The sequence below is a fragment of the Lepidochelys kempii genome, chromosome 2 (assembly GCF_965140285.1).
Source record: "Lepidochelys kempii isolate rLepKem1 chromosome 2, rLepKem1.hap1, whole genome shotgun sequence".
NCBI lineage: Eukaryota > Metazoa > Chordata > Testudines > Cheloniidae > Lepidochelys > Lepidochelys kempii.
The window spans coordinates 249,931,442-249,945,268 of record NC_136381.1 but is presented as its reverse complement, the minus strand read 5'-3'; the positions used below and the strand labels follow the sequence as shown (position 1 = coordinate 249,945,268).

Sequence of the window (13,827 nt, the reverse complement as noted above, 5' to 3'; positions counted from 1 at the left end):
TGTCATATATTTAATACCTGCTAATTTATTTGGACTATATGTGATCATCTGATCAGACATTTATTCCAGATTGTGGAAATTAAAACCTTTTCTTAAATCAAAGACATAATCAACCAAACCTATTCACAACACTCATACAAAACAGTTCAGCCAGGCTGTTACCTGCCCACATCAAATATTTTCATTGACATTTTCTTTTTCTGTGTCCCCCAATGACAGAGTACTAACACTACTGCTGATGATTGTAAAGTAATAAATTGCTATTTAACTTGAGTTGCAAACAGTGTAAACAGAATTTTCCTCTCACGCTGCTTTTACATTGATATAGAATCATAGGACTGGAAGGGACCTTAAGAGGTCATCTAGTCCAGTCCCCTGCACTCATGGCAGGATTAAGTATTATCCAGATCATCCAGGACAGGTGTTTGCCTAACCCACTCTTAAAAATCTCCAATGATAGAGACTCCACACCTTCCCTGTGCAATTTATTCCAGTGCTTAATCACCTTGACAGTTAATAAGTTTTTCCTAATGTCCAACCTAAACCTCCCTTGCTGCAATTTAAGCCCATTGCTTCTTGTCCTATCCTCAGAGGTTAAGGAGAATATTTTTCCCCCTCCTCTTTGTAACAACCTTTTATGTTCTTGAAAACTGTTATGTCCCCTCTCAGTCTCCTCTTCTCCAGACTAAACAAACCCAACGTTTTCAATCTTCCTTCATAGGTCATGTTTTCTAGACCTTTAATCATTTTTGTTGCTCTTCTCTGGACTTTCCCCAATTTGTCTACATCTTTGCTGAAATGAGGTGCCCAGAACTAGACACATTACTCTAGTTGAGGCCTAATCAGCATGGAGTAGAGTGAGGAATTACTTCTCGTATCTTGCTTACAACACTCTTGCTAATACATCCCAGAATGTTAGCTTTTTTTTTTTTTGCAACAGTGTTACACTGTTGGCTCATATGTAGCTTATGGCCCACTATGACCCCTGGATCCCTTTCTGAAGTACTCCTTCCTAAGCAATCATTTTCCATTTTGTATGTGTGCAACTGATTGTTCCTTCCTAAATGGAGTACTTTGCATTTGTCCTTATTGAATTTCATCCTATTTTCTTCATACTCCAGTTTGTCAAGATCATTCTGAATTTTAATCCTATCCTCCAAAGCACTTGCAACCCCTCCCAGATATATATACAGATTTATAACTCCGTATATATACAGGGTTACTCTTGATTTACATGCCCATGATCTAGAAGAGAGGATGACTGATGCAGATGATGTACATTTATTTAGGTTAAACAAGATTAGAAAACACTGTGAAGACCCTCAGAAGGTCCTAACAGAGTTAGGTGAATGGGCAGCATGGCAACAGATGGAATTATCTGTTGACAAATGCAAGGTAATGCACATTCAAAGGAATAATTTAAACTATGCATACACATTGCTGTGTCCTAAATAAACTGTAGTCACTTTGGAAAAAAACAAAACAAAACAACCCAATGAAAACCATTGCTTAGTCTCTGGCAGTGGTCAATAAAGCAAACAAAAGGCTTGAACACATAAGAAATGGGATCAAAATAATACTAAAAATATTATAATGTCATTATATAAGTTGATGGGCTACCCTCTCACCTTAAATACTTTGTTCAGTTCTGATCACTTTAGTTTAGACAGCAGAAAAAGAAGAGGTTCAGAGTCAGGCAATCAGAGTGACTAAAGGCAAGGAACAACTCACTTTGGTAACTGGGCTTGGAAGGATTAGATGTTGATTTCACCACCGTATACATAACCGTATTAGATGTTGATTTCACCACCATATACATAAAAAACAATGAAAAGTATATTGCCATTGATAATAATTGAAATTTACAGACAGGCAAAGTAAGAAAAATGCGGCTTGAGAACCTGTTAGAGTTTGATTTAAGGATATTTACTTTATATATTTTGACATATGATGTTGACAATTTCTGTTTTAATGATTATAAAATTTTAACTTTTTCAAGCTGTGTCTAAAGTCATTTAATAATTATTTTCTGACCCCCACTGTTATCTGATTCCCCCTCTGCCCCTGCAGTAACTTCTGCAACTGTGAAAAAGTAAATCTAGGCAAATTGGGAGGAAATATTTAAAACTCATAATTTTATGCAACTGTAAAAATGTAAATTGATAAGAATAGGGGGAAAATGCATACAAATAAACATCTTATCCATTGAAATGATAAAAAAAATTGAAATCTGCCAAGCTTACTTATAAGGAGAGATTGAAACCACTGAGATGGTTTAGTTTGGAGAAATGAACTAATCAGAGGGGATGTACAATAGTATACAATAGTGACAGATACAGTGCAAATCAATGGCATTATATACTTCCGTACAGTGCCTCACCAATGCATTTCTATCAAGGGAGCATCTCATTTTAGTCACCAAGCCTATTTAACCCTTCTCCTTTCTACCGAGACTGAGTGGCCCCAGTTATGAGGGTGTGTTTTGTATTATTACGATGGTAGCACCCAATCAGAGTTCAGGACCCCACTGTCCTTGGCAGTTTACAAACACACAATTCAAAGTGTGTCCTAGCACAATAAAGTTTATAATCCAAGTGAGAGAACAGAAACAGGAGAATACAATAAACAGATGTGATGAAGGACAAAGTGAAGTGCATATGTTCAACAGAAACTAAACTGGTTTCAGAGTAACAGCCGTGTTAGTCTGTATTCGCAAAAAGAAAAGGAGTACTTGTGGCACCTTAGAGACTAACAAATTTATTTGAGCATAAGCTTTCGTGAGCTACAGCTCACTTCATCGGATGCATTCCACAGTATGCATCCGATGAAGTGAGCTGTAGCTCACGAAAGCTTATGCTCAAATAAATTGGTTAGTCTCTAAGGTGCCACAAATACTCCTTTTCTTTTTGAGAAACTAAACTAAAACCCTAATTTATTTCATGTAGACCAAACCACATTACAATTCAACAGACTTTTGATAACCTGCACTACCACCAAGATGAAAGGCTTCAAATCATATCAACCTCGAAAACATTCAGTCCTCCATGAAGCATTTTGTTCATCTCCACTCCTCCCTTTTTTTCTTTAAACATCTCTGCTGATTAATTCTATTTAGTTATAGGTTCAGGATTTTTATCAGTGCTAGTCTTCCCACTGCCACTCTGGTAGCATCAACACCACTCCTGGGTCAACCAGAAAGGGTTCAACCTCTCCCTCTCTCTCCTTCCACGCCCCCTGGAAACACATGTATAGTGGCTGGATGTGCTACTACTACTTCACATCTGGCCCAGAGAATCTGCAATAAGAAATTATGGGACCTAAAATCACCTCTGAGGTGAGGTGGCTTGAAATTACATTTTCCCAGGATTCAGAGTTTAAAATTTACAGACATATGCCCACCAAGCAGTTAGCCAATTTACTAGCAAAATACCATTAATTCCTCTTTGAAAAAGTATGTTAAAACATGTATTACATAATTAGGCAGGTCAAATTTCTGCTTTGCTTTATATTGCAAGCTTTCTAGTTAAGAACAGTGCGTGGAAAATTCTAATTAGAATAATGTCAATTTTTTTCTAGCATTCAAACTGCAAACCATGTTCCAGTGTCACTGGCGAAACCCGCTATTTGAAAAGTACAGCTACTGGAGAGAAGTGTTGAAGGCAACAATGTCTAATTAAAGCAGCAGTGACCTGACAGAAATGTCTTTTCTACAAACCTCAACCTCTGCATTATTTAGAGAACCTTTCTAACCTAACACATATGAAGGCAATTCAGCTGTTAAAATGAAAGGTTGTCAATACAGTGACATTAGAAAGCACTTTTCATGTTCTTTACCTAAACGCAATTACACATTTTAAGCGTTAGAAAGGTAATATCAAGATATCAAACAAACAGAATCCACGGCAAAGGTAATAAGGCTGTTCTATGGAATTTTCACTTTTAAAATTCACAAATTGTCAATTTTCTCCTGAACTTTTCAGTGGGAACCTGTTCTAAAAGCCCATATGTGGCATACTTATTTCATTTCACCAAGTCCTTTGGAACTACCACATAGGACATTGGCAGAGTGGTTTGGGGTAGTTTCCTTTCCTGCCTAGAACCACAAGTTCAAACTCATATAGAGTCAACTCATCATGTCAGGTAGATACAAAGTAACTTGTATGAAACTCTATTTAAGAGTCTTTCAGTTCACAGGTCTGCTGTCCCTGGTCATTAAAGAGACCACCTCCCTTTTTCTAAGAGTTCATCTAAAATGTCCCCTTCACCCCAGACATGGAAGTATCTCAACAATGCTATATGTGCTGTGTAAAAAGTGTGAATTTCTCTGCTACCCTTCAAGATGAAAAGGGCTAAATAAAATATTATTAGAAGTAGTGCAATGTCACAGTCTAGCTGGACAGGAATATTTCATGTATCATTTCCCTGAACTCAAAGGCCATGTACTTGGTGGCAAGTAGCATAGAATCATAGAATAGAATCATAGAATATCAGGGTTGGAAGAGACCCCAGAAGGTCATCTAGTCCAACCCCCTGCTCAAAGCAGGACCAATTCCCAGTTAAATCATCCCAGCCAGGGCTTTGTCAAGCCTGACCTTAAAAACCTCTAAGGAAGGAGATTCTACCACCTCCCTAGGTAACTCATTCCAGTGTTTCACCACCCTCTTAGTGAAAAAGTTTTTCCTAATATCCAATTGAAACCTCCCCCACTGCAACTTGAGACCATTACTCCTCGTTCTGTCATCTGCTACCATTGAGAACAGTCTAGAGCCATCCTCTTTGGAACCCCCTTTCAGGTAGTTGAAAGCAGCTATCAAATCCCCCCTCATTCTTCTCTTCTGCAGGCTAAACAATCCCAGCTCCCTCAGCCTCTCCTCATAAGTCATGTGTTCCAGTCCCCTAATCATTTTTGTTGCCCTTCGCTGGACTCTCTCCAATTTATTCACATCCTTCTTGAAGTGTGGGGCCCAAAACTGGACACAGTACTCCAGATGAGGCCTCACCAATGTCGAATAGAGGGGAACGATCACGTCCCTCGATCTGCTCGCTATGCCCCTACTTATACATCCCAAAATGCCATTGGCCTTCTTGGCAACAAGGGCACACTGCTGACTCATATCCAGCTTCTCGTCCACTGTCACCCCTAGGTCCTTTTCCGCAGAACTGCTGCCTAGCCATTCGGTCCCTAGTCTGTAGCTGTGCATTGGGTTCTTCCATCCTAAGTGCAGGACCCTGCACTTATCCTTATTGAACCTCATCAGATTCCTTTTGGCCCAATCTTCCAATTGGTCTAGGTCCTTCTGTATCCTATCCCTCCCCTCCAGCGTATCTACCACTCCTCCCAGTTTAGTATCATCCGCAAATTTGCTGAGAGTGCAATCCACACCATCCTCCAGATCATTTATGAAGATATTGAACAAACCCGGCCCCAGGACCGACCCTTGGGGCACTCCACTTGATACCGGCTGCCAACTAGACATGGAGCCATTGATCACTACCCGTTGAGCCCGACAATCTAGCCAGCTTTCTACCCACCTTATAGTGCATTCATCCAGCCCATACTTCCTTAACTTGCTGACAAGAATACTATGGGAGACCGTGTCAAAAGCTTTGCTAAAGTCAAGAAACAATACATCCACTGCTTTCCCTTCATCCACAGAACCAGTAATCTCATCAGAGAAGGCGATTAGATTAGTCAGGCATGACCTTCCCTTGGTGAATCCATGCTGGCTGTTCCTGATCACTTTCCTCTCATGCAAGTGCTTCAGGATTGATTCTTTGAGGACCTGCTCCATGATTTTTCCAGGGACTGAGGTGAGGCTGACTGGCCTGTAGTTCCCAGGATCTTCCTTCTTCCCTTTTTTAAAGATTGGCACTACATTAGCCTTTTTCCAGTCATCCGGGACTTCCCCGGTTCGCCACGAGTTTTCAAAGATAATGGCCAGTGGCTCTGCAATCACAGCCGCCAATTCCTTCAGCACTCTCGGATGCAACTCGTCCGGCCCCATGGACTTGTGCACGTCCAGCTTTTCTAAATAGTCCCTAACCGCCTCTATCTCCACAGAGGGCTGGCCATCTCTTCTGCATTTTGTGATGCCCAGCGCAGCAGTCTGGGAGCTGACCTTGTTAGTGAAAACAGAGGCAAAAAAAGCATTGAGTACATTAGCTTTTTCCACATCCTCTGTCACTAGGTTGCCTCCCTCATTCAGTAAGGGGCCCACACATTCCTTGGCTTTCTTCTTGTTGCCAACATACCTGAAGAAACCCTTCTTGTTACTCTTGACATCTCTGGCTAGCTGCAGCTCCAGGTGCGATTTGGCCCTCCTGATAACATTCCTACATGCCCAAGCAATATTTTTATACTCTTCCCTGGTCATATGTCCAACCTTCCACTTCTTGTAAGCTTCTTTTTTATGTTTAAGATCCGCTAGGATTTCACCATTAAGCCAAGCTGGTCGCCTGCCATATTTACTATTCTTTCGACTCATCGGGATGGTTTGTCCCTGTAACCTCAACAGGGATTCCTTGAAATACAGCCAGCTCTCCTGGACTCCTTTCCCCTTCAAGTTAGTCCCCCAGGGGATCCTGGCCATCCGTTCCCTGAGGGAGTCGAAGTCTGCTTTCCTGAAGTCCAGGGTCCGTATGCTGCTGCTTACCTTTCTTCCTTGCGTCAGGATCCTGAACTCAACCAACTCATGGTCACTGCCTCCCAGATTCCCATCCACTTTTGCTTCCCCCACTAATTCTACCCGATTTGTGAGCAGCAGGTCAAGAAAAGCGCCCCCCCTAGTTGGCTCCTCTAGCACTTGCGCCAGGAAATTGTCCCCTACGCTTTCCAAAAACTTCCTGGATTGTCTATGCACCGCTGTATTGCTCTCCCAGCAGATATCAGGAAAATTAAAGTCACCCATGAGAATCAGGGCATGCGATCTAGTAGCTTCCGTGAGCTGCCGGAAGAAAGCCTCATCCACCTCATCCCCCTGGTCCGGTGGTCTATAGCAGACTCCCACCACTACATCACTCTTGTTGCACACACTTCTAAACTTAATCCAGAGACACTCAGGTTTTTCTGCAGTTTCGTACCGGAGCTCTGAGCAGTCATACTGCTCCCTTACATACAGTGCTACTCCCCCACCTTTTCTGCCCTGCCTGTCCTTCCTGAACAGTTTATAACCATCCATGACAGTACTCCAGTCATGTGAGTTATCCCACCAAGTCTCTGTTATTCCGATCACGTCATAGTTCCTTGACATCACCAGGACCTCCAGTTCTCCCTGCTTGTTTCCAAGGCTTTGTGCATTTGTATATAAGCACTTGAGATAACCTGTTGATCGCCCCTCATTCCCAGTATGAGGCAGGAGCCCTCCCCTCACAGACATTCCTGCCTGTGCTTCCTCCCGGTATCCCGCTTTCCCACTTACCTCAGCATTTTATGTTACAGATATGCCCCTGATTCTGCCTTCACTTAACAAAGAAAGGATTATTCCACCTCATACAGGGGAAGAGAAAATCTTCACTATGACAATAAATAAAGTGACCCTATTTTTTTGACATTTGCATTTGTCTCCAGAATGAAGATAACCCTTGCTACCATACATGTCCCTCCAACACAGGGAAGGACAGAGACCTCAGTTATTTATCTTTACATCAGATCTGTGATGGCAATTGGGAAAACTGAAGGCTATGGTAATAGCTCATCACCATAGTTTGGAAGTCATTTTGACTGCATGCTACGGCCAATACTGTGAGTTTCTGAGCATAAGGGACAGGAATACCGGCAATATCTTTTTACTGATACTACATTTATTTTATCCCCACCAGTGGTTTTACAGAATTCTCCAGAGACCTGATATCACATTCAGAGAACCATCTTCCCAGAAGAGGAAACAGCTCTCTTGAGAGCCAATATCTATTGCACCATATGCTCCCCTAAAAGGGAAGTCGTCCTGCACCCTGTCCTTAGGGAATTAGAGCTTAACCACCAACACATACTCAGCCTCTTTTGGTTTCAATTGTGCAACAACACAATAGAGATGATAAATATTCAGGGACTATCATTTCCCCCCCAATCTGTCCCTCTCTCAGTTCTTCTTGTATTGATTCCTTTAACAATAGGCACAGCAATTTTACTTGGATACATGGATTCTGCCCTGGAGCTGTGTCTATTCTAGCTTTTGATCCAAGAGCAATACTCATCTCCTGACTACTAAGTTGCTTGTAAATGCCTCCTTCAAGTTATTTTAGTTTTACCATGCCTCAGGCAAATACATGTTTGAAGCAGTTATTCACATCTCCATCCTATTACACTAATACTGTCCCAGTGAAGATTCAGAATTAGACTTAACCAAATTCTAGCAAGTGTGAAATTCCAATAATTGTTATGCTTCCCTCGCATACAATAAGATGAAGAACTCACAGAGATGCAGAGAAGACTCATGTTGAGTGATCCAGGAAAATAAGATGAGGATCACAGGAACACAAGTATGAGAATACCAGTAAAAACACCATAAAGTATTGTAGTTAGGCAAAAACAAAGAAAACAGATGTCCCACATTGGCACTTGCTCCATACAGAAGGTCTTCTCTTTAGCAAGGATGGCCTAGTGGTTAGGGTGCTAACCAGGGATTTGGGAAACTAGGTTCTAGTCCCTGGTCTACCACAGATTTCCTGTATGACCTTAGGCAAATCACTTAGTCTCTCTGTCCCTCATCAGTAAAATCAGGATACTAATACTTACCTACCTGGCAGGGATGTTGTAAGGAAAAATATATTAAAGATTGTGAGGTGCTCAGATACTCTAGTAACAGGGACCATTGAAGTATCTAAGATAGACAGGGAACTCACTAAAAAAGAATGAAAAAAATCAAACTTGTGACACTGTCAGATTAGCATTAAGCAGGAACAGTAGCTGGGGCAATGTAAGCCTCCTTAAAAGCATAAGCACTTGTTAAAGGGTACCCTACCCCACCACTATGGCTGCCACAAAGTTCAGTAAAATGTGGGTATCCTCCCTGGAGTGTTGCTGCATCAGATCCCCTCGCTGGAACATATGCTAGACAGTATGGAGCCCTACATTTTCATGCAGACCTCCCCAATGTCATGAGTTTTTAACTGAATCATGATTTTTATGGCTTTATCCCATTTTCTGGCTTGCCTATGCTGCCTTACGCCTTATTAGTGTTTAAAAACTGGATTGTTTAGATGACTATGGCTCTGAAGGATCAGACAAGGCCGGCAGAGGCTGGTTAGACAAGCCAATTTCAGCGTTCCTGTACTCGTCTAGTGTGCTTGAATCCTGTTTCTTTAGGAGTTTCTTCTAGACCATCCTTGAGGCTCCAAAATAATGCAAGAACACCTATCTTGAGAAGAAGGGTCATGTTGTGTCACATTTGCCTGGCTATCCATGGATCCCTCGTCTGGAAGATGGGTATGCTATGTTATTAAATTAACTGCTGGGAATGGCACAGAGAAGCGGGATGATGTCAGTTTTGATTTTGTTTTTTTCCTGAGGGAGGCAGTGTCAGGCATTGGTCCCAAGCCCCTGTAAAATGTGTAGGCCAGTACTTGATGAAAATACATTGTAAAGAGAGTTTATTAAATCTTAGCTTGTTCATCTCAGTAAGTGCCCAGTTTTCTAGACAGCTAGTGGGACAGCCCATGGTGTCCTAAGAGATGGCAATCTGCCCAGGATGGAGGCAATGCACTATAAATCCCAAACAGACAAGGAGGATAAATCAAACCAAGTGTCAGGAATAAGGGTCTGCAGATGGGCCAGGGATCAGCTAGCTAACCACAGCTAGAACCTCTAATTGGCCAGATCACCTGACTAGCTGAGTGGTGTTACTAGGACTGCTATTTAGCCCAGCAGTAGCATTTGGTCAGTGGCTGCTCAACACACTTGCTCACAGAGCTGCAACCTCTCCTGTGTCTGCCTTGTTCCAGCCCTGCTCCAGCTGTGCTTGAGCCATGCGCATGCCTTGCCTTCACCCAGTCCATCTTCCTCCTGGTTCCTGACCACCACTCCTCCAACCACTAGACCCGACCACCCACATCCTGGTCTGTGACACCAAGACATCCTACTACACTCTGTTGGGATAGCACCTAGAAAAAACAGACACATTTTCTACAGCAGAGTCACACACACACAAAAATCTCATCTGGTATTAAAGCACAAAGACAAAGCATCTCTCAGCAACAGTTTTGATGGTGTTTCTTTACAGCACAGAATATAGACACTCAAAAGAAAAAGAAAAACAAAACAAAAAACTTGACCACATTTCTTAAAATAAGTAACCAAAACTCCTAAAACTTCTCAGGCAGGGGTGGGTAAACTTTTTGGCCCGAGGGCCACATCTGGGTATGGAAATTGTATGGCGGACCATGAATGCTCATGAAATTGGAGTTGGGGTGCAGAAGGGGGTAAGAGCTCAGGCTGGGGGTGCAGGCTCTGGGGTGGGCCCAGAAATGAGGAGTTCAGAGTGAGGGAGGGGGCTCCAGGCTGGGGCAGGGGATTGGGGTGCAGGGGGTGAGGGCTCCAGCTTGGAGTGCAGGCACTGGGGCGGGGCTGGGGATGAGGGGTTTGGGGTGCAGGAGGGTGCTCCAGGCTGGGATCATGGGGTTCAGAGGGCAGGAGGGGGATCAGGACTGGGACAGAGGCACAGGAGGGGTTCAGGGGTGCAGGCTCTGGGCAGCGTTTACCTCAAGCAGCTCCCAGAAGCAGTGGAATATCCCTCCTCTGGCTCCTATGCGGAGGCATGGCCAGGCGACTCTGCATGCTGCCCCATCTGCAGGCACCACCCCGGCCAATGGGAACTGTGGGGGCAGTGCTTGGGGCGGGGCAGCGTGCAGAGCCCCCTGGCTGCCCTTAAACCTAGGAGCCAGAGTGGGGACATGCCACTGCTTCTGGGAGCCTAACAGAGCCATAGCACGTGGATGCGGAGTGGCCCCCAACCTCGCTCCCCAGCTGGAGCGTGGGAGCAGGGCAAGCCTCAGACCCCGCTCCCCAGCAGGAGCTCAAGGGCCAGATTAAATTGGCTGGTGGGCCGTACGTGGCCCATGGGCTATAGTTTGCCCACACCTTTTCTAAGGTGAAACTTGACCCCAGTGATGTCAATAGAAGTTTTGTCACTGATTTCAATGGGGCCAAGATTTCACACTAATTCTTTCCTAGAAAACTATGATTAAAAACATAAGAAATTAGCAGTGAAAAGAACCTATTAATATACTGCACATAAAGAAAAATCTTAAGATTATCTAATAGTCAAATTATATATAACATGGCATAGTCCACCTGAATCCCAAGGCTGCCTATTCTTAGCCTATGTAACACCTCTTGGTGAAAAATAAGACTGCACGCAGAGTTTAAGACAGATGGAATGCCTGCTTCCAGTAAGTCGGTTTGCAGAATATTAAGGGGGAAATTATTGGTTTCTTTCCACAGCTGGATCGCAGTTAATCTTGGGATGCCAAGCAGGATTTGATAGGGATTCATGGTAGATTCTCTTTTACCAATAAATGTTTCAGCAAAATCCATCCATCTGTTTTACTATCCAAATCAGAAGGTGCTGCTGTTCTTATCCATTAAAAGCATGATGGATGAAAACATAAGTGGTAATGCAGACAAAATGAGAAAACAAAGTTGCCATCCAAAATCTCCATATGAAATCCTGTCAATTTGGAGGAACTGGTCGGTATTATAGAATACCATTATGAATAGTATAGCAGACTTCCTAAAAGATGCATCACTAATTCATATATTTCTCACTTGTAAATATGACTTCAAGAACTCAATTATCTTCACTCATAAGCAAGGTCAGTCTGTATTTACAATTGCCCAAATTATGTTAGGGTAAACTTGTAGATCCAAGGCTCAATTATGTCACATTGCAATAAATAGATATTAAGGAGGAAGTGGCCTTTAGCGGATAAAGCAGTGGATTGGGTTATATTTCTGGTTCTGTCACTAATTCATTGTGTGACCTTGACAAGACATGATCATCCCCCTCTATTCGACATTGGTGAGGCCTCATCTGGAGTACTGTGTCCAGTTTTGGGCCCCACACTACAAGAAGGATGTGGATAAATTGGAGAGAGTCCAGCGAAGGGCAACAAAAATGATTAGGGGTCTGGAACACATGACTTATGAGGAGAGGCTGAGGGAACTGGGATTGTTTAGTCTGAGGAAGAGAAGAATGAGGGGGGATTTGATAGCTGCTTTCAACTACCTGAGAGGTGGTTCCAGAGAGGATGGTTCTAGACTATTATCAGTGGTGGAAGAGGACAGGACAAGGAGTAATGGTCTCAAGTTGCAGTGGGGGAGGTTTAGGTTGGATATTAGGAAAAACTTTTTCACTAGGAGGGTGGTGAAACACTGGAATGCGTTGCCTAAGGAGGTGGTGGAATCTCCTTCCTTAGAAGTTTTTAAGGTCAAGCTTGACAAAGCCCTGGCTGGGATGATTTAATTGGGGATGGGTCCTGCTTTTGAGCAGGGGGTTGGACTAGATGACCTCCTGAGGTCCCTTCCAACCCTGATATTCTATGATTCTATGAAGTCAGAAGCTCTTTGCAACTCAGTTTACCCAACTAAAAAAAGGATAAAACAGCGGCAATACAATGGAGGGCCTCATGGGGCTTCATCAAGGGATGTCCTCAAAGAGTTCTCTGAGTCTGCATGAAAGAGCAAAGTATTCATTATTATTATATGAATCATTCTCATGGAAAACAAGGCAGCCATTCCAAGAATGTGCTGTAAGATTTTCTCATGGGAACACAATAGTCCTCACGTTCAGAATAATAAGGATTTTTTGCACTTCAGCAAAAAGCAATATCCCAGAAGACATTTCTATGGCTCACAGATTGAACTGGAGGGAAAAACTGTGTTGGATCAAATTAAAATTTGACTTTTAAGGGAACGCTATTCATATTGACTATGGCTATCCATATTGACTGGCCCAATTTTTGATCTACCTTTTTTCCTTTCAGACATATGGTTACAAAGTTCATTTGATTTAGGACTTTTTTGCTTTGAACAACAAGAATTTAAAACTAAATTATACGGATTACAGGGCAAAGTTTATTTTAGACAATGGACAACTATAAAAAAAAAGGTCAGAGAATGTGACTGAACTTCACTATGAAAACTTCTACTTTCCCTTCAACCACCCCAGGAGCAGAAATTTTGTGGTGGCTTTCTGGTATCTTCGCATACTGCTGACAAAATCAAATTTTTACTTTGCTTTACCAATACAAAAAACAGGCTGAATTTTATTCCTCTCTTATCAAACTATTAGCTAAATTCCAACTACAGAATCGAGGACAGATGTTTGTGCATGCAGCACAAAGACGACAGCTTGAAAAGTCTAATCTCAGGCTGTCTACAGTGCTGGAAGTTAAAAACATTGGGTGAAATCCTGGCCCATTGAAGTCAATGGCAAAAATCCGGGTATGTCTACACTGCAATGTAAGCCCAGGGTAAGTGGGACTCAGGTCAGCTGTCCCTGGGTTTGAGAAGCCTGAGCTTGAGCATCTACACTGAATGCCAACCCTAGGTTAAGAATTTTTCAACGGAGGCCCGAACCCAGGGCTTTGGTGTGCACACTGCCGTACGCAGACCCAAGTCAAACCAACCATATCCCAGACTTCCTAGTGCCCTCCTGAAATGTGGCCGCTCTAGCCTTATATTCATAGTGTACTGTGGAATCTTTGACAGTCCACACCACACGACACAGGAAGTTTGAACAGTCCACCAACTGAACTGGAAAAGTTTATGATGCCAGGGTTTTCTGACAGTCAGGAGTCTATATTCATCAACAGACTAAGCCACTATTCCCA

General features: G+C 42.8%; 1 protein-coding gene across 3 annotated transcripts in view; it reads right to left on the bottom strand.

Annotated features, from left to right (window-relative positions):
• The window catches only part of PTPRN2 (protein tyrosine phosphatase receptor type N2), a 1,057,407-nt gene that overhangs the window by 714,546 nt on the left and 329,034 nt on the right, over positions 1-13,827 (bottom strand). The gene's annotated exons all lie outside the window — the stretch shown is intronic.